The following is a 14,977-nucleotide window of genomic DNA, read 5'->3' on the forward strand; positions in this document are numbered from 1 at the left end:
TAGTTGCAGTCATTGTAGTGTTGTTCTAGGCTTTAAATGCCACTTAAACATAATGTAGGAGGCTAGACAGATAAGTAAAAAGACTTTCTACTAGTCCTAATTTAGTATCTTGTTTTCAAAAATGACCACTGACTTCTATCAATGCCTGATTTAAAAGACATTCAACTGATTGGGAGTTTTTCCTTCTTTTTACCTGCTATAGTGCTTTAATTGTATTATTAAGCTTCCTAATAGCAAGCCCTATTCTAAGCATTCTTGGAAGAAATCCTACCTAGCTACAATAAATCCCCACTACCACCAAATTCTCTAGATAGATATTTATTTGTGCTAATTTAGCTGAATACTATTGGCTTCTTTATCATTCAGGTTTTCTGCATCTGTGTTCAGAATTGTGTATTAGGGAAATCCAGTTACTTGCCAGTAAAATAAACATAGAAGTATATTTTTTATGTGTCTGGAATAGCATAAATAATCACGTGTCCAGAAGCTGGAAGACGCCAGGAAAAGATTCTCCCCAAGAGTCTCCAGAAGGAGCAGGGTCCTGCCAACAATTTGATTTTGGCCCCGTGCTACTGGTTTTGGGCTTTGTCCTTCACTGCTTGTGAGGATAAATTCTTACCATTGTTTTAAGACGCTGACTTTGTGGTAAATTGTTACAGCAGCCTTAGGAAACTAACACAATGTACTTGCGGCTTCCCTGAGAGCACCCACAGCCAGCATGTCTGTTCACAGAATGTCCACGAGGGAGGCCCTTCTCAAGACCATCGTGGATCAGTAGGCGGAGAGCCAGTCTGAGTGCCCAGCAGAGCTCAGGTGGCAGGCGGGCAAGATCTTAGGGCAGAAAGCTGTTTGCTTGAGCTGGTGGACTCATGACCATTAAGAGGTTGGGAGGACTCTTTGGGCTGCAAACAGAAACCAAAATGGAAAGGGCTGAAATGGGGAGAGCACTTTTGCCACTAAATGGGAATGTGCAGACCCCACTGGTTCCCAGGGTATGGATGATGTCCCCAGACCCTGGCCTCTCTCTGCTCCTCCTCACCCCCTTGTTGTTTTATCCATGTCCCAGGGCCAGGCATCTTATCAGCCCAACAGCTCCAATAGGAAGATGAAGTTGCCCTGATAACTCTGGCAGGAAAGTCCTGTCGCAGACACTATGGTTCAGCTTGTACTGTGAACCAATCACCATGGCTAAGGGGGCTGGACATTCAAGGATGTGGGAGACTCGGAAGTGGATGTGACAGCAGAGATGCAAACAGTACACCTGTGGCTGACAAAGCTGGATGGTAGTGTAGAGATCTTGGGATTCTAGAGCACAGGAGCCTTGACAACATACCTTCCTCTTGAGGGCCAAAAGGCTTTTTGTCTCAAGTGAGTTGTTACCTGTCAAGTTCAAGTTGATGGGAGTAGGAACCTTGTGCCAGAATTCTTAGGCTAAGCTGGCATTGGCAGATATGTTAGATTTTTTTTCTGAGGTCGCCCCCCCCACACTGTCACTTTTGCCCCACTGCCTCTTTAAAGGCATTCCAGGACACCGAAACCACCATTATCTGCTTTCTCTGCAATTCTTACCAGGCTAATGGGGAAAATAATAAAACCTAACTAAACGGGGATGCTGTAAATTCAAAAGCAAGCACTGTCATTTTAACCAGAGCCATTTAAAAACTGAACTCAGTATCATCTTAGCATCCACCGTTTTCGAAGCTGTGCTAGGTGCCGAGGATGTTAGTACGGATCAAAACAGACCTACTTTCTGCTCTCATGGATCCCCATCTGGGACGTCGCAAACTTTTCCTCTCCTTTCCTGTCATCTGTCAACCTTGCTCAACTCCTCTGGAAAGATGAAAGCCAGTAGCCATACTTTTGCTACCCACCCTGAGCCTGGGAATGTCAGAGACACGTGAGGAAACCGGTCCCCTAGCCAGCATCCTGAGAGTCGACTCTGATCCATGAGCACAGCAGAAGCCACAGAAGGTGTCTGTGTGTCTTGGGTCCAAAATGACCCAACAGTCTAGGGTAGGTAAGTTCAAATGCTGCAGGAGCCAGGCAGGTAACAGAGATGTGCGAGATGGGAAGAAGGTACGACAATGGATGCTAAACAGCTGGGATGGCAAGGATACCAGGTGCCTGGTTAGTCTGCCTTGAAAACACTGTGGGAGGCCAATCAAACCGCTTCAACAAATCCACAGGCTGCATCTGGCTCTGCATCCTACCTGTTTGCAACTGTTGCTGCCAACTCTCTTCAAAGAAATCGAACAGAGTCCTGTCTAATAACTGAGACATGCAGCCACACCAGTTGCCTTTAGAGCCTAAAACAAGAGTGCCTCCTAGGCCTGTTGGTGCAGTCATTCATTTATTCATTCAACAAACATTTACTGAGTACCTATTATTAAGTGCAGGGTGCTGTGCTTGGCATCAAGGCTAAAGTGGTAAATAACCCCCCCCCCCCCGTCTCCCACCCTCTGCAGAGCTCAGCTTCCTAGGGTGGGGCTGGAAAGACAGGCAGTGAAAATTAAACAAGTAAGTGAAATATGTTACAGAGAAAATAAACAGGATGGGAGAGGCTACTGGAGAGGAAATTCTCTCCGATGGATACACTGGGATCAGGTCAGAATGATGAGGGAGGGAGACGCGCACTCATTCTAGGATTCAAGTGAAAAGGTTCTGAGGCAGGAAAGTAGGTCAGCGAGTTCAGGAAATAGAGAGGGCCCGCATGGCTCCAGTGAGCACGGTCAGCCGGGGGCCACTGAGGTCAGCAGTGGCCAAGATCTTGGAGGCTGTGATAGGTGATTTGCATTTTATAATTTTAAAATCCATTGACCCTTGACTCCTGGAAGGAAGCTCCCTCCCCAGCTCTGGATTACAAATGAAATCGTATCTGGATGATGTGCCTAACAGAGAGGACTGAGGCTGGTCTGAGGATTGAGAGTCTTCTCCACCTCCCCTGGGACTTCGCCTTCCACAGACATCCCAGGGCCCCGCCCAGCCTCCAGGCCTCTCTGAATCAAGAACCACCTCCCCAGCAGGCACAGGGTACTGGCTCTCAGTGCCAGCAGCCAACTGGGTTTAGCCCGGTTCCGATGCAGCTGGGGCAGCTGCCCCCAAGCCACAAGCGGAGACAAGGGCGAGGAGGATGGTGCCTGCAAGTCTAGTGTCCCTGATAAACCCCCAGAGTGGGCCACGTGTCTAGGGGGCCAGAAATGAACCATACACATCCAAAGCCCATGACATGACTGTAGCTATGTCATCTGTTCCTTCCGCAAATATTTCCTGGGAGCCCCTGATGTGTCAGGAAGGGTTCTAGGTGCCGGGGCTTGCAGCAGTGAACAGAACAGATAACAATTCCTGCCCAGAGGGGAGGAGAGACTCCTCCCACCGAAAAAAAAAGTAAATTATATAGTGTACAGTGATAATTACTATGAAGGCAAATAAAGCCCAGAGGTAGGATGGGGGGTTCTGGTGTGTACTGGGGGGAGGGGTGGCTGTAATTTTAAATAATGTATAGGGAGCGTCTCACTCACACCGAAGCAGAGATTTGAGTGAAATGGGAGAGCAAGCCATGTGGCCACCTGGGGGAAGAGAATTCCAGTGCAAAGAGCTAGTGCGAAAGCCTTAGGGAAGAAGATGTGCTTGATGGTTGGGGAAGAGCCACGTGGCTGGCCGTCAGGGTGGGGAGGCGGCCGGCCGGAGCTGGGGCTGTATGTTATCAGAACTCTCCGGGTCTGCAGCCACCTGGGGGCTCACTCACTGTCTGCCCGAATCCTACCCCTCCGTGGGATCTTAGTTCAGCCGCCCCATCCCACCCCCTCCAGGTAGCCCTCTGGGACCAGACCAGATGAAACCGCGTCTCCCTCCTGGGAAATAAGGCATTTGTTCCCCCCCAGCCTCCTTTGGTACTGCTCAGTTGCTGCCAGAGATGAACGTTTGTAGGTTTCAGTCAGTTATAAATCACAGGTTATAGATGGCTGGAATTCTCCATCAAGACTGGCAGTGGGAACTTTGAAGGGAGACAGTGGCTGCCTCCAAGTTGGACTAAGAAGCCAAGTCTGGCAGGAGAGGACCACTCCAGCCCAACAAGGAAGCCTTTGAGACAGGAGGGCGAGGAAGCCCCGGAAAGGATGTCAGAAGGTCTGGCAGCTGGAACACCGACAGTGGAATGGGTGGTAAATGATTGATTCGATTACACTTTCAGCCAAGAATCACAGCACACATACTAAATTCAGTTATCTAGCCTTCTGCAAAAGTGTGAGTCCCCAATATCTTTCCCCAGATATCCCCTTTGTGCTAAGAATTGAGAGGCAGTTTGCGTTGTTTGCAAACCAGAACAAGAATTTGTACCTTGGGTATTGTGAAATACTTCATACTAGTCTCGAATGTGAAGGCTTGGGTCTTTCCTTGACTGCGATAACTGGGTGGGGAGACGGGACCAGAAAACAAGGATTGGGGGTGGGGGTGTAACTCAGTGGTACAGTGCAGGCCTAGCATGCGTGAGGTCCTGGGTTCAAATCCTAGTACCTCCATTAAAAATAAAAAAGAAAACAAGGATGGAGTGGTTTTATCATAGTTCTGATCAGCAAGACTGAGTTTTCTCCACTATGCTCATGGAGCCCTTTGCAATCCATACAACGAATTCGTGTGCATCATGGCAGAGAAGCCTAGCAATGAGTGCGTTTTCCTCACTTTGTAATGCTGAAACAGGCTCAGAGAGGTGGAGGAACTTGTCTGAGGTCACACAGGACAAAGCGGGAACTTGAACCCAGGCTGCCTGACTGTACCTTTAAAGTTCTTACTACTCTGGCCCCCTTTACTAAATTGATTACCTCCCCAATATAGCTCACTGTCTCTCAAATAGAAGAAATTGGTACCCAAAAAGGCCTTCCTAGAATTATATTTGTAATAATAAAGAGTAATCTAATGATCCTATACTTCATAATTTGAGAACATAAAGCATCTCGGTTGTCTCCGCAGCTGAATTTTCTGGTTTAAAGACAAGCAACTCACACCACAAACATATGTGCTTATGCATCAAGTCTGTGAGCTGCTTGAGAGAGACACAGAGTGTGTTCTTCCTTGGTGTCTAGCACTGCGCCCGGCACGCTGTAGATGTCAGGAAAGGTTTGTAAAATGAATGAATGAACAACAACGGAAAAAGCTATCCTACTTAAGAATCCCTCACATCTCTCCTCCAGCTCCCCTCCGATGCACCAAGGGGCTTATTAATTATGGATGGGATGGAAGCTCTGAAACAGAAGCTGATGTGGGTATAATCACACCCTGTGTTTGCATGATCATAAGTAGATTATTAAAAATGGATAAGGCAGCCATAATTGGGCTCCAGCCTACCAGAAATCTTTGAGGAAGCAGATGGAGCATGTGGGCATTTTTTTCTGTGCTTTAATCTAAACCAGCAGAAAAAAAATTGATTAGAAGATTGTCTTTCAAATTCCATTATTGATGTCCGGGCTATCATTAGCAAATGGGTCGCTGTAAGAGCTTTCCCCAGCACAGAATCAGAGACATGGGGATCTTATTTAGAGAGAGTTCAACTTTGCTCTGTTTGTTAGGCTCTTTTGAGAGTTTGGGCATCTGGCCAAAGTTGTAAGTGAATTTTTCCCCAAACACATTTTCCTTTCATTTTGAAATGGGGCTGGAAAGGAAATGATAATAACGCGTTTTCCACTGTTTATGCTTTAAAATCGTCTCAAACACTCATCAAGAGGCTCTGGTGGAAATAACAAGGAGGCTTTCTTAAAGGGAAATCACTCAAAGGCCTCTGGCTTGAAGAAAGAAAATGCTGGTTGGATAACAGATGTGTGGAAAGATGCAAGGAATGTCTTGTGAGACAATTAGAATTCATATTGTCTGGTGTGAAAAATTACGACTATGGAAACTCAAGTTAACAGGTAAATAAGCAAGGAGGAACATTTACTGAGGATTGACTTATATCACTGCCAAGTGGTCCTATTGACTCATTTCATCCTCCTGACCATCTTACGAGGCAAGTGTTATCACCTCCACTTTACAGAAGAGAAAATCAGAGCTTGAGGCCCAAGAGGCATTAAGGAACAAAGGCCGAAACTAAACACGGCCCTGTGTGATCCATATCGCGTGCTCATCCACATTTGTTGTACAAATCTGAGTCATTAAAATTAATATTATTTTTGTCACTATATTTAGGAAATCTCATATAAAGTCATGGGTATAAGAGCTTTTTTAAATTTTTAAATTGTTTTAAAAAATTGAAGTATATAGTCAGTTTCCAATGTTGTGTCAGTTTCTGGTGTACAGCATAATGTTTCAGTCATGCATATACATAAATATTCATTTTCATATTCTTTTTCATTATAGGTTAGTACAAGGTATTGAATATAGTTCCCTGTGCTGTAGAGAAGAAATTAGGTTCTTTTTTTTTATCTCTTTTATATATAGTAGTCAGTATTTGCACATCTCTGATTCCCAATTTATCCCTTCCTACCCCTAAGAGCTAACTGACTTTTTATTACACAAACAGGTGTCATTCAGCATCTCCGAGCCTCACTTTCCTCACTTATAAAATGGGGGTGACAGTAGTATATACCTGTGGGACGAAATGACATTGTGTATCTAAAACACCTCGGGCGGTGCCTCACGTATTATGTATCAGCATTGAAGAAATGGTTGTTACTGAGATTACGTAGCATCCGTTGAAATGTTTTTATTTTCACATTGGAAGGACATCCGCAGGCATCAGCTGAGAGCTAGAAAAGCCTTCAGAAATGGTCCAGCCCTGCTCCCTCTGTAAAAGCCCAGAGGATAGACATGACATGCTCAAGGCAGAGAGAGATCAGGATTGCTGCTTCCCGGGGTGCTCTGAGGTCACTACCAACTTGATGACCTGTTAACTCCCAAATGGAAGTGGATAGGGGCCTCTCCTCTTGCAGAGCCTAATCCACCTGCCCCAGAATGGACTCCCCACCACTCTTTCCCACCAGAAACGCTCAACATCTAAGAGGTAAGGGATGGAGAAAGCTTTGATTTCTTAGTGAAGGTTTATGTTTGGGGGCTGGGCATCGAGGCAGGAAAGAAGAATAATCCTGCATCAGCAATGGGATTTCTATTTCTGGGAAATGGCACAGGATTGAAAATTTACATACTTAACCATGCAAAAATAAGCTGGAGAAAGTGCATCAGGACGGGCAGCCTCGGGAAATTCCAGCTTGCAGGAGGAACCATTGAGAAACTGTACCTCAAGAGGCCTGCCATTTGATATCAGCCTTATAAGTCACCTTTATGCAATTAGTAAAAGGTGCCCCATCCAATACTTCCATCTGTTGGGAAACTATAAAAAAGTTATACAAATCTACCATGTTTATGATGTGACTTGGGCCCCTTTAAACGTGGCATGGTCGTGTTGTGCACGACCTGCCCAACAGTACACTGCATCCTTGCTGGGCCAATTCACTACCTACCCCTCTGAAGGAGAGTGGTTTTACAGAATTAAGTGGAGAATGTGTCTACAATGGGCATCTATTGTTTGTGTCACTCCTATCCATTCATCCTTTTTATAGTACTAATCCCAAATACTTCTTTTTTAGGATTTGGATGGGGCCGATTCCAAACTCTGCTTGAGAAGTGGGACTATGACCCATGCCTAAACCAAGCAGAACATCCCACTTCCTAGTTCAAAGATGAGCATGTGATCCAATCAGAGCCAATGAATCTACAACCAGACTTTTCCTGGGAATGCTGGGAGAGAAGAAAATATTCTTTCTGGTATATTTGGAATTGTGAGGATATGAGAGCTGAAGCTGTAGTAAGCATCATGTCATCATTAGGAGCCTGAGGATGAAGTCAACACATGGAGAGGAGAAAAGAGAGAGATTTGATGCATTGTTTTTGATACTCCTGAACCCAGCCATATCTGAAGCCAGATTGACCCCTGAACTTTGCAGTTATATAAGAGAAAAAGTTCTCTTTTGCTCAAGCCAGCCTGGGTTTGTTTTAATGTCACTTGTACACAAGAGTCCTGAGCCTCACAACACCATCTCCCGCTCCCTGATTTTGAGAGGGCTGGAGACCTGGGGTGTTGGAACCCTGCCACTGTGGCTTTGTCAAATGTGGAGAAAGCACAGTCCAGGGCTGGGACTGTCTGTGGCCTCACCTTCCTTCCTTCCCTGTCCCCCAGGATGCTCAATCCCTGACCTTGCAAAATCTTCCAGCTCAGGATCCACTGTCCTCTACTCAGAGGAAATACCAGACCTGGAACTCTCATCAATTAAAAAGAATGCAAAGGAAAAAATGTGAAGCCTATGAAAACTGTCAATGTCATAAAATGGACAGAGGGCAAATATGCTTTTGAAAATGACTTACCAAAGGAAATAGAAGTCCATTCCAGTAGCATTTGCTTTGTACTTTCATTAGAATGAAAGAAAATGCAGGCATCATGAAACAAAAACATAGCCGAGATGAAAAGTAAAAGAGATAAAAATGATTATGGTTTAGAGGCAGAAAGAAATCAAACCATTTAGAAATGCATTTGATACAGTAACAGCGAAATGAACAATGCAGAAGTGAGGCACAGGTACGAAAAAGTTCCCCAGGATTCAGAGGAAGAGGGATAGATTGTGAGAGATGGGACATATGAAAGAGGTAGCACGAAGAAAATTTGTATCCATGAACAAGATGCCAAAACAAATGTAACAGAAACAAAGTTCTATATGAGGAAAAGAAAGTTTCTTGAAATAAAAAAATCCAAATCTGTGTTTCAAAAGAGGGCAAATGGCATCAGGAAAAGAAAAAAATCATAGAAAGACACCAAAACCTAGACATGCATCCTGGTAAAGTTCTAACTTGGTAAAGAATTCTACAGATATTCAAGTGGAAAGCTTACCTACAAAGGATGAGCTAGCCTGGCCTCAGATTTTACCTCTGTAGCATCAGACAGAAGACAATGTCGAGTTTGCGGGGTTCCAGAAGCTTGCAAGCCGAGGTCTCTACACACAGCCAAGTTGCTGTCCCCATGTGCAGTAACAGGAAGCTACTGTCAGCTATTCAAAGCTCAGAAGGTTCACTAGCCATATTCTACTCTATTGAAATAATACTCCAGCCAATCACTGGCTAATTCAAAATACAGTTATGAGGCCATGCGTGTCTGCGCTTATAAACTGAACAGTTGGATGAAATGGATGTTTTTCTAGGAAAAGATAAATCACCAAAATTGACTCAAGAAGAGTCAACCTGCTTCGACCAATAAGGGGGCCAGCCTTCTTGCTTGACCAGACAAGCAGCATTGGAGGATGCTCTGTCTCAATGAATTTTTATTTGCTTTGGCTGCCAGCACTGGGGAGATGCCTTCCATGGAACTGTTCTGCGCATGGCAGCCTTCCAGTCTTGGAGGAAGCCCAGCCACCACACTGGCTTCTGCTTTAGGGATCTCTGCCTGCCCATGGCCCTCTTCCCTCATCTCAGGATGGGGAAAGTCAGGCTGCCTCCCAAAGCACCTTTAGACCAGCCTCATCTGTAACTGGTCTAGCAGAAAATCCTTGACATTTCTACCAAACAGATGAGGCTGTTCTTAATAATTAAAACAAAGGCAGTTTCCTCCTATGATGCTGATCATCGTCACGAGCATGGAGGAGGGGAAGGCGAGGAAGCCTTAGATGTCCATCTTCTTCAGAAATCCTTAATCCTCCTTTTAGCCATTCCATGGACTCATGAAATAGCCGTGGTAGAAATTTTACCAAATCTTTCCTCTTCCTTATGGAAGGAGCCATTTAGAATCCTTTAGATCTTGATCTGGGTAGTGGTTACACAGGGGTATGCAGACGTAAAAATTGATCAAGCTCTACACTTCATATCTGTGCATTTCACTGTATGCAAAGTATACCTCAATTAAAAATAATGCTTCCAAGTGGATGAGGAAGGCGAGCTGCTAAAAAATGGGACTACATGTTCAGGAGGTAAAAATGTGTCTATAATTTCTTTTGTGCAGATTAGTCACAACCTGATTCTCTTCTCAGTTTGACTACAAAGAAAGATCTGAAGGGATGTGGGGATTTTTGGAAGGACCAAAGGGAACACTTTTTATCTTTTCTGAAAGGATACAGAATGAATTAAGTTTCTTGGGGATACAAGTCACCATCAGATGCACGTAGTCATCAGGGCCTGAGAGTCCAGCCTGGAATGATGAGAGAAAAGGCGAGCTTTTCTGCAGGAGAAAACAGGCATTAATAACCAGCTGGAGAAAATTCTTCAGACAAATTGAATCTGACAGAGAGGGGAAGGGGCAGCCCTTGTGAGGCAGAGAGTCATTAAGGGCTTCAGGAGGCAAGAAAGAGGATGACATGAAGCTTGAGGGAGGGGTCTTTGGGGCTTAAGGCGGTGCCTTCCTTCCCCAGGAAGCAAGAATCTAAGCTGCTCTGCTAGGCTGTCCTTTGCCAGAGGAAATGCCTGGGGACCAAAGCTGGGAGGAACTATTTATGATTTTGCCTCATAAAACATGATTTCTCTCATTTGCCATGGATCTGCCATTTATAACCGATAATGCTGCATTAAAAACCTCCCCCCACACTCAGAGGTTTCAAATAATGATCACTTATTTCTCCTCGCGGGTCTACAGGTAGGCTGGAAGTTGCCTTATCTAGCCCAGGGTTTGTTCATTTCAGCACTGCCGACCTTTGGGGCCAGGTAATTCCTGGTCATAGGGGGCTGCCCTGTGCATTTGTAGAATGTTCGGCAGCATCCCTGGCCTCTACCCACTGGATGCCCATGGCACCCTCCTCTTACGTGACAACCAAAAATGTCTCCAGATATTGCCAAATGTTTCCCGGTGGACAAAATCTCTTTCAGTTGAGAACAGGTGGTCCAGGCAGAGCTTGCGCCTGCTGCACGTGTCTCCTGTCCTTCCAGGACCAGCTGGCGGTTGCAGAAGCACCAAGGGGGCAAGTCCAATGACACAAGATTTCCAACCTTTGATCGTGTTACATCAGACAACATCCCTTTGAGCAAAGCATGTCACACGGCCAAGCCCAACCGTGATGGAGGGGGAGACAGGAGTGAATCTTTATGAAATAATAATCCAAACCGTCCCAGTCATCAACACCACAAGTGGCTGAAAATTAGACTAGTCTAGTAAGTTCTTTACCTTTTATCTTAAATTATCCTAAGAGAAACCCAGGGAAAGTGACATAGCAAATAGGGAGTGGAAAATCCCCATGAGTCAGGGGAACATGGATTATACCCTCTTTTAGGGAGGATGGGTTTTCATCTTTATTCTTAAATCTATGTACAATATCTGTACAAAAAGAGGAGATAGCTGGGCTGCAAGAGAGGAAAAAAAAAACAACTTTGACTTGGAATTGGAAGACCTGAGTTCTACTCCTTGTTTTGCCACTTACTTACTAGCTGTTTGATTTTGGACAAGTCTTTTGACTCCACTGAGACTTTGGTTTCCTCATCTGTAAAATGGGACTACATCCGTTTCTACCCAATAGGGTTGATGTAAGAGCTAAATTACATAATGCACATAAAATGCATGTGGATGGCAGTTTCCAAGATGACTCCATCAATTCTGTCTCACCCTACACACACATGCTACTTCTCTCATAAGAGGCGGGGTCTAATTCCTTTCTGCCCTTGAACCCAGATCACCATCAGTGACTGGCTTGACTCACAGAAACCAGCAAAAGGAAATTCTAGAACCTCTGAAGCCAAGTCATGAGAATTCCCGCAGCTTCTGCCCGAACCTCTTGGAACACTTGCTCTTGAGATGCTTCTTCTCAGCTGCCTTTCTGCTAGAGGCCCAAGCCAGGTGGAGAGGCCATGCGTCAGCACTTTGGTTGACCACCCCAGCTGAGCTCACAGCCAGCTTCAACTGCCAACCATGTGAGTGAGCCACCTTGGACGTTCATCTCAGTAGAACCTTCAGATGATAACCGCTCTAGCGGACATTTGACTGCAACTGCATGAGAGATGCTGTGTAAAAACTGCCTAGCTGAGCCCAGTCATCCCATGGAACCATGAGCGATAATAATAAATTATTGGTTTAGGTGACTAAGTTTTGGGTTTGTTTGTTACACAGTGTTATCCCATTGTAAAGTATTATTTCAGAGCAATATCACACGTATACAACTAGGGGAAGCATCACACCCATTTAGCACTAGCATAGTTATTATGATGAACAACTGTGGTTTATGACACTCAGTAGACTTACCTCTTATTCTGATAATACAGCATCCCAATTGTGCTTTGGAGGAAACACCGGTTTGCAAAGGCGTTCCCATATGGGGCTGCCAGTCTTAGCAAATAAAATGCAGGATATTCCAGTTAAATTTGAATTTCAGATAAACAATGAATAATTTTTTAGTTTAAGTATGTCTCCTACAATAGTTGGGATTTACTTATACTAAAAAAAAATCTATGTTTACCTGAAATTTAAATTTCATCCATTATATTGTATTTTATTTTATGGGAGCAACTCTACTCCCATACCCAGCCCCAAGAGTAAGGATGATTCCCCTAAGCTGATATGCATTGTATTGTCCAAGCCATGGTTATCACTCAATCCAGGGCAATGAGAGAGGGACTCCAGGATTTCTGTGGGAACTATCTGAGGGGACCCTGTCTCTTTTGCTGAAATGAATACTATGATGATGTGAAGCCTGGAACTGCCAGAATCCAAGGATGGAAATAACCCAAAGGAAGTAGGTCCAAAAGATGGAGCATAATGGCTTTGTTTGTGCCCTGGATCAAGCCTTTCCTGAAGCTGCCTCCAGACAGAAATGTTAAGAGCCAGTGTATACTATCCACCACGTTCCCTTTCCACATCTGTGGTGACATTGGAAGCCCATGTTAAAATGAGGTCTCCATGAGTTGGGTCCCTGAGTGACCACGATGAGCAGAGGTCCCCTGCCAAGACTTCAAGGACATGTAGCATGAGCAAGAAATAAACCTTTGCTGTGCCAAGCTTAGTGATATGTTGGGGCTGTTTGTCATGCAGCACAACCTCGCCTATTCAGTCTGTCTAAATCAAGCTGGAATGAGAACTAGACAATGAAATGGATGTTATTCCCACAAATTGAAGTTGAGCTGTGACACTTCCACATGGCCAACGTTTCAGTAAAAGGCTTTTCCCCCCTTAATGTACAGTCTTAGTGTTTCAGTGGGCTTAAAGAGACAGAGGACCCAATTATTTTAAAGAGGTAAGTGCATAAGTCTGTAAGCTCCTGATGTGGTAAAATAACATGAGGGGGAACTGACAACTGCCAGAAAGTGAGACCATCTCTGTTAAACCTGCTATTTAGGGCACACTGCATGCTTCACGTCCCTCTGCATGTTTAAATACACCAGGCTGAAGACCATTCCCTTTTCCTAGGTGAGAAAAACAAGGCATAGAGAGGTAAAACCCCCACCCAAATCACAGTGAGTCAGTTGCATTGTCCAAACCTGCTGGATTTAAAATGTTCAAAGTGTGAAAGCTTTTAAAGACTTTCAGGTTGAATGTAAGACTTTAGAAAGCAGCTGGATAATTTTATAGCTTGTATAACCTGCTGCTAAGATGAATGCAATCAATCTAAAGGCCTCGGAAAATCACCACCGTCCACAGCAGAGTGTCAGGGTTTCTCAACTCGGCGGCAGGCGTGGGGATAATCATCCAGCCTCATGTTAAGTTATGGTCTCTCTAACAGACAGCTGAGAACAAAAGGGAGAGAGAAATCAACTTGTACACACAGAGTACTTCTCTCCAAGACCAGCAGGGAGGAAGGTGAGTGAGAAGTCACAGAGTCCTCAAGTCTGAAACAGAGCCAGGAAGTGGGATGGTGGAGGCGTATGTGAAAGCAGAGACTTCCTTTCTAAAGATGCTCAAAGGCGAATATTTCACAACTACACTCAGAAGCAATCGGGATGCTTTAAAACAATGCTGCATGGGGCTCTGTTTTAGCTATATCTGAAGCTACCACCTTTTGCTCCAGTCTATGGTGAACATCAGTCCATTTCTGTCCAAAAAAATCTTGCTGGAACACCTAGGGTGTGTTGTGGACGAAAGCAAATATAGTCCAGGAAAGCGTGCTAGGACTGATTAAATATCTACTACAGGTAATGTACTGGGGACAATAGTTTATATTTCCTCATTTAGTCCTGGTAACAATCCTCAAAGGTCTTTTTACCCCTGATTTCCAAATGAGGAAACTGAGGCTGAGAAAGATGACATGACCTTGCCCAAGGTCACACAGTCAGTGGAAGAGGCTCATCTGACACCCAGATCCATCCCCTTTGAGCTAACTCTGTCTTGCTGCAGCTGTGTAACAACAAATACGACCCAACTCCTGCAATTAAAGAGTTTGTCTGTGAGTCAGAGGGGAAGGACACATATGAAAATAATAATTACAGGATTCCAGAAAACACACAAGGCTGGCCTGACTGGGCAAAAATTTGAGATAAAAATGAGACTCCCAACTGAACAAATGCTTCTTTTTTTTTTTTTTTTTACATGCAATAGTTTATTTTTTAAATTGAAGTATAGTCAGTTACAATGTGTCATTTTCCTGTGTACAGGCATAATGTTTCTGTCATGCATATATATATACATATATTCCTTTTCATATTCCTTTTCATTATAGGTTACTACAAGATATTGAATATAGTTCCCTGTGCTATACAGGAGAAATTTGTTTTTTATCTATTTTATATATAGTAGTTAATATTTGTACATCTCAAACTCCCAATTTATCCCTTCCCACCCCTTCCACTCCGATATTTTTTTTAACATCATATGCTGACAGTTAATCATATTCCTTGCTCTGTGGCTTGTCATCATCATTGGTCCGTGATGGCTCCTTTCTTACATGTTTATTAAAGTACTCACTTTTCTCCCCTCTCCCACAGGCAATCCATTCTCATATATTTAACATGCACCATTTTGCTTCACTATGTTCTTGCAAAACGTGTATTGTTTGGCATGTGGGTTTTTTAAAATTTACATAAATGGTATCCTGCTGAATAT

General features: G+C 44.2%; 1 protein-coding gene across 2 annotated transcripts in view; it reads right to left on the minus strand.

The window, feature by feature from the left end:
• HS3ST2 (heparan sulfate-glucosamine 3-sulfotransferase 2) overlaps positions 1-14,977 on the minus strand; it is an 82,040-nt gene that overhangs the window by 41,448 nt on the left and 25,615 nt on the right. Inside the window, exons 4-5 of one of the 2 annotated variants that reach the window (XR_004312772.1) lie at positions 10,081-10,183; positions 8,347-8,387 (exon numbers count right to left, since the gene is read on the minus strand). The exons of the other annotated variant lie outside the window; for it this stretch is intronic. The gene's annotated coding sequence lies outside the window, so the exon portion shown is untranslated. The remainder of the gene's footprint in view (positions 1-8,346; positions 8,388-10,080; positions 10,184-14,977) is intronic. 2 annotated transcript variants of the gene reach the window in all.

Source organism: Camelus ferus, chromosome 18 (assembly GCF_009834535.1).
Source record: "Camelus ferus isolate YT-003-E chromosome 18, BCGSAC_Cfer_1.0, whole genome shotgun sequence".
In the NCBI taxonomy this organism is placed as follows: domain Eukaryota; kingdom Metazoa; phylum Chordata; class Mammalia; order Artiodactyla; family Camelidae; genus Camelus; species Camelus ferus.